Below are 15,604 nucleotides of genomic sequence, written 5' to 3'. Positions count from 1 at the left end.
CTCGACATGAGGCTAGATTAGGTCGACGTCCAATCCATTAACAGTATCATGAGTACATCTAAATCCAAAGTGAAAGAGCTTTAAAAGCTTATTTAATTGAGCAACTGCAATCACATTTGAAACTTCTGTGTTTTTGCCAAGTTTAAGGGTGACTTTGAAAGACTGCAACTGAAAATATATCAGTAACTGCTCCCAACCAATTTATAAAAAACAAAACCCCGGGTTTGTTTTCCTAGGGTCTCATATTTGTCCTTGTCTGACACGAGTTGATTTTTGTTCCAGGTCTGACCCTAAAAACAACATGGGTGTAGGTTACTATTCAGGAAGATTTATGGTGCTATTATGTGGAGCAGAAAAGACCTCAGTAGGTGACTGACGAGGCAGAGACTCCTTGCTGTGCCAGCCATTATAACTCTCACTTATCGCAGGCTGCTTAGCTGAGAGCGCAGCGCATGATTGGTTTGAATTCAAACAAGGGGATGGCAGGGGGGGAAGGTAAACCATTTTATCTAAAAACAATCTATGTTTACAATGTTTAGCTTAGATGTTTGTTTATTTTAGAAGCAATTATCTTTTATGTTAAGTATAATTATTATAAAATAACTTTAGCTTGTTAATATCCCTGTCCTTTCACTTGTTTAAAAGTGTATTTCTAGTGCTGAATTTGTATTGAATGATACATTACATATTGAAGCAGTGTTGAACAAGTCACCAGAAAAATGTCACGAGTTATTACATACAACTCGGCAAAACTCGATAAATTAGTAGATAGTTCATATTTACATTACTTTTGTTACCAAGCAGATACGAGTTTGGATGTTCTCACCATGCTAATCATCAACAGCTACCATAGCTAGCTCGAAGCCAGTTCCCACAGGAATTACCCACAACTCTGAACAAATTAGAAACTAAAACTGGGTTTAAACATGGATAGCATAAGCAAGCAACCTGAGATGACACAACATGAAAAAGTTATAACTTTCATCGTCTTATTAGAGATGCTAACCAACCTCTGACACCTTTTTAGCCCTGGTGTCAAACGAGCTAGCTAACTATAGCACGACATGGGTCCGTCTCTCAACTGAATGAACAGAAAACTGTATATTATGGTAACAGTTATATATTTGTTTAACTCTGTATGCAATGTAAGCTTAAGACAATTTAGTTAATCTGATAAAGATTTTTTTTTAATACATTATTACATAATGTACAACCAAAACAGGCGCTCATACATTGTTAGCTTACCTTTAACTTTTGAATCCTAAACCTTCAAGTCAGGGGTCGAACATTATTTGTATATCGTCTATAAAATACAGCGCTATATACAGTACTTCGTGTCAAAATGGGTAGGTCACTTCCTCTCAACCAGTCCACAAGAAAATGGGACAGGGGGGGAATAAAAAAAAGAAGGGTTCAGTTGGGCAGACTGCTCCCAGCCCCAAAAACGCAGACTCCTAAATAAATCACGACTCGGTTAAAAATAAACTGTAAAACCTTCAGTGTGTCTATACTGGTGCTTAAATGGCTCATTGCTTTCTTAGGAATGTACAGCGGCACACAGGTAATACGTCTATCAGAAACAAATCTCCAGGATATCCTCTCACAGAGGCCTTCGAGGAGTTTTTAATATGGACAGCATCAGCATATCAAGCTGAACACAATACAGGCCTAACAAAAACATATTTCCAGCCAGGCATAGTTTTGTTTTTTAAAGCAAATTAATATACGGCAGGAAATGAATTGCTAAAAGTAAACATTTAATGTTTTTTCAATATGTCATGATAAGTAAAGAAATGAAAAAGACATTAATGGTTGAATGTGAGCAAAAGCAGCTTGACTTTTACTTTCACCTTTTAGTTACAGAAAAAACACACACAGAGACTAAATGAAACCACAGAGACAAAATGTTTCTTATATTGTTTCTCCAATATCATTTCTACCCCGCAGGTATAACAAACCGAGAACTCTGTGTCAGTACACAACAGAAGAGACTTTAACGGGCGATACAATAAAAAGCTATATGCACGTTCCAACGTTTACATCAATAATATGGGACAGCTGTGCACCAAAGACTCAGGATACTGATGCCTGAAGGCAAACTTCCTGTTAAAAAGAGGGACATTTGTACAATTGGCACTAAAGAAACAGATCTTATGCTAATCAAGAGCCATTGATTTAACGTTCCATTTCCTTTATGCTAATAGTTTACCATATATGATAGCAAGCCGCTGGTACTATATACATCGTAACATGGTACATAAATTTGGTATTTTTCCAATCCTTTGCAATACGTATGTTGGTAAAAAAGATGAATCCAGATAGGACAAAATATATCTAAAATCAGACAATACAGGACATTATTTCCTGGAAATAACATCATCTAGATCCTGACAGTAATACGAGAGTCTCTGGGAATTGAAACCAACAGCGTTTCCTGAATTATTGATTAACATGTGTGATCCCAGAGTGATAATATGAGGATACTGACATTTCCTGCATGTATTATTAATAATTAATCAAATCATCTTTGTATTGATGACTGACTGTAATGCATCCTGCTGTGGTATGTCTCTGATGCATTCAAATACCCAATGGTGATGACTTTCAAAGAACTAATTACAGGAAAATACTTTATGACAAATAGGGAATTTACTCAAGAGGCATTCAAACTTCCTACGAAGCTAAAGGCAATTCAGGTCATAAGCCAGACACTTCCCATGACCCAGAAATGAGTCACTCACTGGAGGTTCAAACAGCTTTTGGGTAAAAGTGGATTTGGATCAAAGTTTTCATTTAGCGTAACAGACAAAAAAAAGTATACTTATTAAACTAGAAATAACTCAGTGATGGCATTGTTCTGCCAGGGCTGCACTTTACTACATATTTTTATTTTAGCAACAGATACCTATAGAATATGTTGATCTGCTTCTGGATTCAGATCTGCACCAAAGACCAGAAACAAGTTTTATCTGTAACAACTAACAGGAAATACGAAGATGAAAAGGGAAGTAAACTATGTTGTTTTGCTGGGTTTTATTCAGTATATATAGTGAACAGCATCTTTGTGAAAAGTTCTACTAGTGGAAGTTCCGCTTTACTTTATTGTTATGTATGTTACAAATACAATGTAATGCTTGGGCTCAGTGGAACTCTGCCTCACATAGAAGCACACATCCACAGACAAAAAAAAAAAAAGGAAGCATAACTCACAAAAGACGGTGATATATTACACCAATGCACGGTGCATATTACGAATGCACTGTTTATACCCGACTGCCTGAAGAGAGACGCTGTTACTGAGATGGGTCGTGTGTGTGATTGGATTTAAAACCATTTCACCAATGTACTCCAACAACATTTAGATAATTCTAGTTTAAAATAATAATGAGTTAATCAAGGTACGGTTAGAAATCAATCTTAATGTGAATTTGAAAAGCAGATGTTGTACTTTGCTCATAATCACAGTATTATAATTCATAATACAACATGGACTGACTGTTCCAGCACTTTGCATTGAGCAGCCTTTTCACAGGATAATCAGGTACAAGGCTGGACATTGAATATGCCTTAATTGGCTTTGCATGACCCTGACCTAGCAGGCAGGTTTGTATTAATTGTTAACTAGACTATGTGCAACGTTTCCAGGATCCCATCACGGCCTTGTCTGTGAGTCAAAGGCAGTCTTTAAAATGTAGTGATGAACTCCGACTCTTCATCCCTCTGTGTTACCTACAGGTAAGCAACAGGACTTGTGTCGCTTTGACATCCATCCCAACATGCTATATAATCACACTCACATCTCTATAATCTGAGATACGACCACTTAAAGAGTAATCCCAAGCTCACATAGGAATATTCAAACTCCTTTTAACATTTGTGCAAATACTTGTCAGCTTTCCCACGCAGGAAGGAGCAATTATCATTTCAAACGAGTGAGTGAAGCAGAACTGGCAGAGGAGATAAGTGCTTAAAGGAGAGTAGGGGTCACCTTATTCCCTCTGATACAGAGTTGCCCTTGCCTCAAATTATTCAAGCCTGACAGGGTACAGTGGGAGATCGGTACTTGAAAACATTGCAAAGCGTCAATAATGAGTAGTGCGTATCAGTCAGAATGCAGTGTGATCGGAGGCATCATTTCACACAGAGATCCTCTTGATCACAGCCCTGTTACAGAAACGATGGGCACCTTAGATCTGCAAGCTGATTTACTGCATTTAACAATGATTGCCGTGAGATTACAAACTTACTGGAGCATAGATACTTTGCTTTTTTCCGTGCTTCTGGGTTAAAAAGCTCTTCAAACTTTTAAACTGATGACCTACACAGACTAATGAAGTATTCTGTCCAATCAGGAAATCCTTACGACAAAAACCAAACATTTTACTTCCTGTGGGAAATATAACAAAATTGAGACAAAACTTTCCATTTGCTTTAGGCTATAGCATAGCTATTTTAATGACGGTCTGAAGACGTCAGCAGTGAGAAGGGAAAGAAATAACATTTCATTTATTTCCACGCCACTCTGCTCTCCTTGTGACTTTCCAGATAAGATGTATAGGGAACACTGTTGCTATCAAAGCTGCAAATGGCCACAACATCTCATTCATCTGCTGGGTTGATGATGATGTCGGTCAAGTCTGTGAACAAACTCTGTGGCGTGACAAAGAACACTTGAAGATTTACAGTCATGCAATCACACAATAGAGGCCTTTGTGAAGTCTGGACCACACTGTGTTGGCATCACAGTTCATCTGCTAATTACACCATAAGATCTAGAGTCTTGGCGATCCATAGTAGGCTGTTCATCTCATGACTTAAACATTGAGTTGGGGGGGCACGATTAATCCCTTCAGTTAAACCAAGTGAGGACTCGTTTCTTTACTCGATTTGACAAGCAGGGCAATGGGATTTAAAAGCGTATCAGTTGACAATATTGTGTTTCTGGCCCCTGCTTCTCCTAGTCGAACCCACACTGCTGCAACATAAGCGCGTTCAGGTACGTCCACGATCGTACGGACAAGCCTTGACGACAAAACTGTTGGCATTACTCATCCCAGGTGGAAACATGACACAGTTTGTCGGAGTCGTTTGTCAAGTTTGCCGCTTCAAGGCTGTTGGCTGTTTACTCTCTACAAACATGTCAACATCAAAAGGAACAGCTGAAGTACTTGTGCTTTGATTACTGTCAGGGGCTGTGTTTTTGTCTTACCCAGCAGTCGTCGCCAATAAAGGAAGTAATAAGTCAACAGCGTGGTCCTTCCTGGCAACAGTCCCACTGATAATAGGTGATACATGGTACAGATAAGTAATGGTATCTTTAGGCGCTTTCATACCAAGTACTTTGCCGTACTTACATGTGACATGTTAGACGCTTTTATCCAAAGCGACTTACATACTCAATACTGTGGACAATCCCCACAAGAGAAATTTGGGGTGAAGTGTCTTGCCCAGGGACACAACGACATGCTGACTGCAGTGGTGTTTGAACCTGTGACCCCCTGATCCGAACACAAACGCACAACCCACTGCATCACACGACTCCTTAGTCCCAGTACTTAGTTCATCGGAACTCTTTAGTTCTAACGAGCAGATCGCGTTCACACCGGAATAAGTCCCTGAGGGAGGATTAGGCAAATGAAGCCGCTGACGTCACTTCTTCTTCTTCTGTTTTGGGTTTACTGGCAGGCCGCAAACAACTTCACGGCGTATACTGCCACCCGAAGTCCCCAGCCGGAAGTCCCCGGAGTTGGGGACTGGCCTTCCGAGTAAATCGCCAGAACACCGACACCTCCTCATCTCCACCGCTCCCACGTTTTATTTTGTGTTGCCATAAGTTAGTCTCTCTCCGTTGGTGCGCTGGGCTAATGTGCTAATGGTAATAATGCTAATGCCAGCAAATACAATGGCGGCTTCACAAAACTTTTCAGAGTTTTATGGGGCGTGGTTTGCAATTCACCCAGCCAATGAGAAATGGGAACCTTTTTCTTCCAGGAAAGTCCCTGCTCTCTAGACTAAAAAGGCATTATGATGCATTGATTTACAATGAAAATGCAGGGAAGGGACTGCAAGAAAATGAAATGGTTGGGGAACGATACGTTTCCCGCCCCAGTCCCTAATACTTTCGTTAGATCCATCTTTGAATTAATAGAAATAATCCAATACTCTCCCTCCCCAAATGTCATGATATCTAAACAGTGATCTGTACAGTTAATTTGATCATGTTCCCTAATTTAAACATTCATATCCTAACAAATAATAATATAATATAGCCCCTGAGGCAAGCGAAACCTGATACAAAATAAATCCAAAGTAGAAAATACACCCTCCATTGCTCTCTTAATAAAGTCAGATAATATTCTGGTCAACTAAAGGACAAATAACAAACCCCTACCCCATGTATGACCCCTTTCTCCCCTTATCATTTTCATACAGTCTCTTTTACAAAACTTGCTTGTAGCTTTGTATCACAATACTAAAAATGACTTGATATCAGAAACTCAACAAGTGGGAAATGGAGTAGATGGGCACACTGCAGTATGTGCTGTTGATGTGGTTTGTTTGTGTTGGAAAATAAGCTTTAAATAGGATGTTTACATAGAAGTTAAATTGCAGTGTTCCTTCCAAATGACCTGCGTATCTCTTCTAAGCAATAAAGGACACTTTTTGTTCCACTGCAAGGTCCTGATAACTCTTCCCCCAGCCACATGTAGGAATATAACTTCTTTGTTTGTCTCGTAAAATAATATGGTTTTATTTTGTAATTTCCCTTGTAAAAACCAAATCTCAATTATATCCTGGAGGGAAAATATAAACACAATAATTGTATGCATATCACTCCAATTGAAAACTAAAAGCTGTAGTTATCAGCCAATCCACACGGAAAAACATTCCAGGCACAGAGAGTCTGTTTTCCATTACACAAGTCACAGTTTATCCTTTTCCCTATATTTCTTTCAAAACAAGGGAAGGAGAATGGGACAGACATTAATTTCTCTCTGGAGAGGAACAAGTTATATAATATATTTCCATCTAAAGACAGCCACCTCACCACTGAGGCCTCAAGTTAAAGCAGAGGGCACTCCAGACAAACCTCTCCACGTGTCAGACGGACAGGGAAGTGATATAAACCTGGCTTGGGATATAAACCTGTTTTTAGAATAAACCTAATTATGTAAACCAACCTGGTTTTGCAGGTTACTCAAAACCAAAGCCTCTGTCCAGGCTCAACTTCATAATGCAAGTATGGACATGATTTTTTCATTATATTGTAACAATAATATGGTTACTATTGAGACATTCTAACACCAAATGGACTTCACAGTTGATATTTATGTACCTTTAAGATATTTTCTCTGCTAAATCTCAGACTTGCGTGAACATTATTAGACTGTAGTACATTATCCTGTAATGCAATGCCCAACTAAAGAGCACAACATCTATTAAGATTAGGGCCGGGACTCGATTAAAAAAATTAATCTAATTAATTAGAGGCTTTGTAATTAATTAATCGAAATTAATCGCATTTTTAATCGCATATAAATATTTGACCTGAGAACAGTGAGAAGCAATTTTTTTCACATGGATTTTAGTATACCATTAGGCGCATTCACACCGCAGTACTTTTCCCACAAAGGTTCATGAGAACTTAGTTCATGAGAACAAATGAAGCCGCTGACGTCACTTCTTCTTCTTCTGCTTTGGGTTTACTGGCAGGCCGCAAACCACTTCACGGCGTATACTGCCGCCCAAAGTCCCCGGCCGGAGGTCCCCGGAGTTGGGGAAGGCTTCAGTAGAAGCTGCTGGGAGTCCCAGCAGCTTCTACTGAAGCCTTCCGAGTAAATCGCCAGAACGCCGACACCTCCTCATCTCCACCGCTCCCATGTTTTATTTTGTGTTGCCATAAGTTAGTCTCTCTGCGTTTCTGCGCTGGGCTAATGCTAATGCTAATAATGCTAATGCGAGGATAATAAAATGGCGGCTTCACCAAACTTTTTGGGAGTTTTACAGGGCGTGGTTTGCAATCCGCCCAGCCAATCAGAAATATAGCTCTTTTCTCACAAGAGAGCCGTACGAAAGTCCCTGCTCTCTAGCAGCTCTCTGCTCTCTAGCAGGGACTTTCGTGGGGGTAAAAAGGTTCTCATGAACTAATTTTAGTACCGGCTCTTTTTGGTGTGAACCATAGACTGTATGGTGTGAACGCGATAAAAGAGGCTAACGTCCACGCTAGCTTCCACGCTAGCTGCTATATGTTTTGCATTGAGGTGATACTTGAGGCTTGATGTGCTGCGGTGATATGCGAATTCCTTTTTGCATAATTTGCACACAACCGTGCTCTTATCAACGCTTCCATCCGTCCGTTTTTTTAAAACAACATTTCCCACTGTTGTTCACTGTGGTTTGTTGTTGTCTGAAGTCATGAACGTTAGTTGGTGCTCCAGTATAATCGGTACGCCTGAAACTCATCCAGTGAGAAACGTTCCGCGGTGCAAAAATAAGTGCGATTAAAATGCGTTAATTTTTTTAACGCGTTAATTTTTGTGTAATTAATTAATCTTAATTAACGCGTTAAAGTCCCGGCCCTAATTAAGATACATGACATGTTAGGTCTCCAGAGTTAACACAGCAGAAACCTGTTTTTAATGAAAGTATACTCCATCATACACTTTCAATCTGGTAAACAGCATTAGGCAAATATAAGTATGCCTATTGCCTGCTGAGCTGAGCAGTGTTATGTAAAGACTTCAGACTCAGGTCCTGTGTTAAAATAATTCACATAGCATCCCAGCAGTCTCATACAGACCGTTCAAACTGAAGTGGAGCACATGTTTCAATATCAAAACAGATTTGTTTGTGAAAGTAATGCCAGAGTGGGCAAAGTGCAAGCCACAGTGAAAAGGTATACAAATTAGAAATATATTTCCGTTTATTTTTTTCATGGCCCCAGAGGCACATCACCTGCTTTCAGAGCCCTCTCCTGGCACCAACATCTAAACCCCTGCAGGGCCTGGCCAGCTTTTCTACAGGACCTGTAGGTCATACTGAATATGAATGGCTCTGCAACTGGCAGACAAAGCTATGCATAGATACAACAGGGACAGGGCTGGAGCCAAGTTTTAGTGGATGCAAATGTAAATCGCCCGTGTGTAAAAGCAAGGTGTGACTTTTCACAGATAAGGTTGCATTACGGCTACCAGATTCCTCAAAATGACGTGCCAAATGTTCTATCTGCAGGAAAACAAAACCCACATGGGATTTTCTTTTATTGTGCATGGGCAACAAAGCCTATTTGAACTCATCTGCACTAACTCAACTCAGCTGATGGAGAGACAGCGTGGTTGGCGTCCTGGTGCAATCTGGCTTCAGCCCAGGGAAATTAGTGTTTTCCCACATCCCGCACTGAATTGGACGCTGCACAGGGACCCTGAAGTTCCCATCAGATTGTACTGAGCACCACCAGCGCCCCTCTGGACACTACGTGGGATATCACTAACCTTTTGGTGTGCTGCTCCCCTCCCCGGTTCCCACTTCCCTTCCAGCTCTTTTACCACAACATCTCCACATGCTGACCATTCCTCTGAAGTTGTTACAGTGGGTGGGGTGTTGGGTGGAGTCAGCAGGTTTGTTTTGAGTGTTTGAATGTGTTAGTGATTGTGTGGGCGGGGGTCTGTGTGTGCTTATGTGTGTGCTTTTTGGAGAAATAGAGGGAGGATTGGGGGAAAGCATGCAAGATGCTTTTGCAAGTGCTGCCAGAGAAAAGGTTTGTTTGCAGTAAGGGAGCCAGAGACTTTGAGTGTTATTAGAGTTACTGATACAGTATCACACTCTGGTAAGGGGAGCAGGAGAACAGCAGAGGCCTGAAGGGGAGAGACTGCTCTGCCGGTCATTTACAGTCAGATTCCAGCGAAGCATATCAGCACCATCTAAACAGAGAACCAGGCTGCAGTGCTCTCATGCATCATAACCTCCAGATTTGGCCCATCAGTTGAGGATAAAGTACACAGTTAGCAAAGAACTTGTGGTTTGGGCCTTACAGAAAAAGTAATACAAAGGTGCTTAATTAACCAAGGTGGGAGTGTGTTTGTTTAGTAGAAATGCAGAATGGCATTTCAACACATTTTACAACATAAAAGCAAAGATAAGAGGACTATTTGGAAAGGAAAACAGGATGGTTTCTTTAAAGAAAGTGTAAAATTGGACAGAGTCCATCCCAGAATGGTGTTCACAGACCTCCGTGATTTAACAGGGCTCACAAATGTTGCCATAACTCTCCTGAAAATAAAGCAGAGCCAATTCAACACACGTTTTTTTTTGTTTCTTTGGACTGAATGCAAATAGCAGCTGTTTAAACACATGGGTAGAAAACAGCTACCCACATACACACTGCTTTTAACAGGGCTGAAAATGCTGCACTTTATTTAGTATTAATTCAGATGTATGCATCCTGGTTTGTGGATGTCGCTCAGGAGCAAGCAGACAGTGTGTGCAGGAGACCCACATCAAGGTTAGCAAGGATGGACATGTCATGAAAGTAGCTCAGAGGTGAACAAAACCAAACTGTATGTAGGAATAAGTTCAAGGTGAGGCTTACACATCGACATTAATGAGGCAAAACACTATACAAAAATTGCAGTTTCTCCAAAAACCTTGATTTACACTTTAAAGCTCCCATTGTAGAATAAATGCCTCAGCGGAATTACTTTAAATGTACATTTATGGCAGGCTAAACATTCCCACAAACTATTCTCCCCCGTAATAAACATAAATGTACTGGATTTAGACGAAATTCAGGTTTACTACGCCTCATCTTTTCCCGTTGTAAAGGTGTTTAACCTGAAAACCGAGAACACGGAGCATAAAGACCTTACCATCCACAAGCTGCAGAACAGGAAAGGACTCGGTCACACCTTAAGTCTTCAAAATGGTTGAAACAACTGTCGAATTATGAATCGAAACACCCTTTAAATCCACAGTGTGCCTAAGATTGAGCAGGTTATAGTCCGTTAGTGTGTCGGTGAAGTGAAGTCCATCCACGGTGCGTTTACGGACGAGCCTCCTCCTCCTCCTCTACTACTACACTCTTCTGAACTTTAGCTCCTCCCCCTGCACGCTGCCTGCAAACACTGCATACAACCAGCCTGCAACACACATGGCCTCTCATTTCCTCAATAACTCACTCTAAATAATGCAATAACATGTAATCTACATTTCAGATAAGATGTGCAGGGTTTTTTAAAAGTTGTATTTTAACTGAATGAGTTGAATACACTACATCCCAAATGTCCCTTCTTCACAGAAAAATAAAATATCAAAATGAAAAATGAACATACATACAAATAAATATGAAAAAATGATTATAAATGCATTTAATTATAAAACAACAAGGTTGACAGTGTGCAGTTGTCTTAGGGGGAAAGGGTAAAGTAGTCTACAACTGATTGTGGATTACACAAAAGCACATCAAAACACACAAAAAGAAATGAAAAGAAAAGATGACTACTGGGTAATGTAAGATTGTATTTCTGTAAACGGTTGCATGATTTGCTGCAGAGCTGAAAGTATGTATGCAAAGATTTTGAAGGCCCTTTTTTGTTTATTATAAATGGCAGTATAGTTGTTTGCCACTTTATCATTGAGTGTAACAACACATGGCACACAGAGCTATGTCTCACCGCATTGCAAGCCCAAGTAGCCTACGTTTTTTTAAACTATGCAAAGGTTGTCAAAAAGAGGGGAAATACATTTTCATGGACAAAAAAAAGCATATGATTTGACATGCATGGCCTATAGCAGGTAAGGGACTCAAATCTCAAAGCATACTCTCTCAGATTGTGACAATGCTTCTTGGCTGAGAAAGTCTTCTTTCTCTCTTTGGTATCAGTATTCCTCTTTCTCTTTCTTCTTAAAGCGCCCTGCAGCTGTCAAACAATGAATGACAACTGAGAGCGTCCACCACAAAGAGAATTACACAGGATTATGTACGAGGGCACAGACCTAAACACAACCGGACTCAGCCATTCAAGTAATCTCTTTTTATCCCCAAAAAGAGTTCAATGAACTGTGTGCATGTCTTTTTCTTCTTGAAAGGCTCCTAACAACAGCCTGGCTGCACCATTTGCTCTGCTGCTGACGTCCAATAAAATGTATCTTTCCTTGACAAGGAGAGACATGAGACACATTTGTATGCATAACACAAAACCACTTTTCACACCCGCAGGGAGAAGAAAACATTAATAATTAGTATCCAGCTCCTTGCTTTCAGTGACATGTGACAATGTGAGAATTTGTCAGATATTTTGACTGTTAACACCAAGAGATGTGACGGCAGTAAGCAAGCCAGGCGCAGAACGCTCGAGGCTGCATCTTGATTCAACCCTGCCTCTTTATTGTGGAAATGTTGTCACTCTCTGACTTATTCTGCATGACTGTGACACAGATGAAGCAAAGGCCAACCCTTCCCCAACTGGAAAAATATGTGACAGGTGGGGGTTACATTTACGACACTTAATTCCTCAGTCCCTGTATTTCTATCTCTTTGACTATAGGCATGACTCCCACTCTCAATTATGTATTTTTTTTAAATAAAAGACAGCGACAAATCAAAGTTGTTCTCCTTTATCTGCCAGGAAACCAGTAATCCCTCAAATTCAATCAAGGATTACTCTGATTAAAATCATCCAACTTGTGCAAAAGTCATGTTTGTGACAACAGGGTGCAGATAGGCCACTCAGCAGTTTGAATTCCTTTTAAAAAACCATTCAATCTTTTTAAAATTGCTTTTCTGTATGTTCGGCGGTGATGTATGGTGCAATAATTTATGAATCCATCAAGCTACCGAGTCAACCAAAGTTATTAAGTTCACCCAAAACAAATGAATACAAAAATGAGGAGAGTAAATTAGTCTTTATCTCACACTGAAAAGTGAGAGAATGAAGTGGAAAGCAGTCAGATATTGACTCTCCCAAACTGAAAATGCAAAAACAAGATGTTGAGCACTTTGCAGTTTTTGGTGAAGCACTTTGATAAGAATGAAGTGGCCTCCTGGTAATGAGCACGGCAGGGTTTATCCGTAGCATTTTATACTTTGAATTCATCAAAGTGTACAAATTCTCAATTAGGGCTATTTTTTTAAGTCGTGAAGATTGCATTTTAAAAACGCTCAGTGGTTGTTGATCAAATCACCCTTAATCTGCCGCCCTATTAAAATAATATCTGCTTGTCCTGACAGGGAAGCAAACACCAGCGATTCATATTAAGGTCATGGCAACCCGTGGAGCTTTTATTGGGGTTAAGCCTATGACAGACTCTTTCAGTAAATAATACACAACATCAGATTATCAGATTCACCAAAATAAAGCTTCTGTCAATGAGATCAAGTCATGTTTTATCTTTAATAGACACACTCAAATGCACTCTTGGTTTAGATTAAATTATATTGTGTGTGTGTATTGATAAGTGTTATCTGAATAGGCAACAACAATAACAACAACTTGAACAAAGAAAATGTTAACTTTTAAATTACTTTCCATGCTAGCTACGTGTGCATAAGTAGAACCAAACCGTTCCCATGGTATGGCTGTTTAGTTTTTATTTGGTTTATCGACAACTGGCTTTGAATTAAAGTGATTGAGGTAGACCATTTTGATGCTTTTATATCCACAATGAAAAGTATTATATTGTATAAATTGTGTATGTTTAATGAGTGTTATCTATTAAATGGGATAAAAACAAGAAAATAAAAGTGTATTTCGTGCGAAGGTGACCATTGAGCTCCATCATTATAAGCTACAGGTCTGAAAAGTGAAGCAAAGGACAAGTTTCTAAGTTGCAAAAAGAACCCTGATGTTATAGAAGTCTATGAGAAAATGTCCAGTCTCCTCAGTAAACACGAGTATATCATTTCAATCATAGGCTTCAAGTCTCCCCTAGTCCTGCATAATGTTCATTTAGTAAATTATGGTTCCATTTAGAGTCAACCGTCAAAAAAGATGTTATACTTTAGGGCGTGGCAACCTTTTGATTGACAAGTAACTACCGCTGTGTTATCCGGTTTGGGTGTTGTCAGTGTTTTTGTCTTAAAACTTAAAAATAAATTGTAACTTCTTTGTGGTGAAAACATGCCTTGTTCAGCGTTTGGTTGTACAGTTACTTCTGGTTCCAAAAAACAAGATGGCAAGGTCAAAACATCCCAAAACTCGAGGCTTGAAAACAGTAGTCCACAAACAGATAGGTGACTACCTCCACTTCTTGTTTAGTCTGTGAGTCAGAGCAGCAGGTGTCTCCTGCGGAGCTAACAGCACTATGACTCATCGCCGTGTTCACACCTTGTTCCGCACTAACAGTCCCAAAAATGTCCCCAAATGTCACTCACCCTCTCTCTCTCTCTCTCTCTGCGCAGGAGGTTTTTCTCCTCACGCTGATGATTCATGAACTGTTGCAGCACGCACCCGAGTCTGAAAGTGTCCCATTTGCCTCCTCTATAAATGATCCTGGGCTGAGTTGTTGTGACGGGTGAGTCATTTATCATTGGTAGGAATGACTTGCTGTTTTGATAACTTTAAATCAAAGTGTTGTTCGATGTGAACATGTGTTTTATGCACATTAGGAAACAGACGTGAACTAATGTTTCTTGGACCTTGAGAGGATCACCATATGTGTTTTAAGTTTGTGTGCCGTATGAAACCGTCATCATCCATTTAAACGTGTGTCTAATGCAACATAACTCGTTGGACCCTCATAAAGATTCAATCAAAATGGCAAATAATCACATTTCATCATTGACCTCTAGTAATATCTATTCATACTGAAAGTTGTGCAGACATTAACCATAGATAATATTTCAAAGAGTTCATACAGCAGTGCAAGCTAACATGCTCACAATGACAACTCCAGCTGTTTAGCAGATGTTATGTTTACCAAATGTGATTTAAGCATTAAACATAAAAGCTGTGTCCCAAATCCATACCACTTGTTTCTGAGCAAATGTTTTGTTAGTATTGTGTCTACACTGAAAAACTGACAATGCATGCAACCATCCGGTAGCATACATACTAAATATGTTCAATATTTGAGTGTGATGTTGATGCAAAGCATGTTTTCTGGAAAGAAAACAGCTCCAAATGTGTTTTTAAATCTGTTATTGATAGGTATGTTGCTTGTGAGTTTTTTTACATATGTTATGCTTTGGGCACCACACATACAATTCCTCTTCAACTGTATTGGGGTCAGTCCAGAGATCTAAATATCTTAAGATCTCAGCACATAAAACAAAAAACTACCTGCATTTGGAGATACCTTTAAAACTAAGTTCGAGAATGTCTCTTTTTTTTGTAACCAAGGATCTAATACATCTCCAGGTAGATTTGTTGTTCAGCTAATTTGACCTTCAGTCAGAAAAGCAAGCAATCATTGTTGCAAAAGATGGCAGCTCATGTCCATATCAAAGACATCCTTTCCTTCCAGCCCCCCCCATCTCTCTCCCTCTCTCTCTCGATGTCCGATGCACACACGTCAGAAGTAGGCTTGTGTTTATAGTGACAGGGAAAATAATTAAACAGGAGATGCAAATCACGTCCTCTGCATAAATTGGCTCTTACTTTCATTCCTG

The 15,604-nt window shown here is 39.8% G+C and overlaps 1 protein-coding gene across 3 annotated transcripts in view; it reads right to left on the bottom strand.

Annotated features, from left to right (window-relative positions):
• The window catches only part of LOC117533009 (semaphorin-4B-like), a 75,289-nt gene that overhangs the window by 42,850 nt on the left and 16,835 nt on the right, over positions 1-15,604 (bottom strand). The window contains exon 1 of one of the 3 annotated variants that reach the window (XM_034196641.1): positions 10,866-11,076. The exons of the other annotated variants lie outside the window; for them this stretch is intronic. The gene's annotated coding sequence lies outside the window, so the exon portion shown is untranslated. Of the gene's footprint in view, positions 1-10,865; positions 11,077-15,604 lie in introns of those variants that run through there. 3 annotated transcript variants of the gene reach the window in all.

Source organism: Gymnodraco acuticeps, unplaced genomic scaffold (genome assembly GCF_902827175.1).
Source record: "Gymnodraco acuticeps unplaced genomic scaffold, fGymAcu1.1, whole genome shotgun sequence".
NCBI lineage: Eukaryota > Metazoa > Chordata > Actinopteri > Perciformes > Bathydraconidae > Gymnodraco > Gymnodraco acuticeps.
This window is presented reverse-complemented; position numbering and strand designations above follow the sequence as displayed.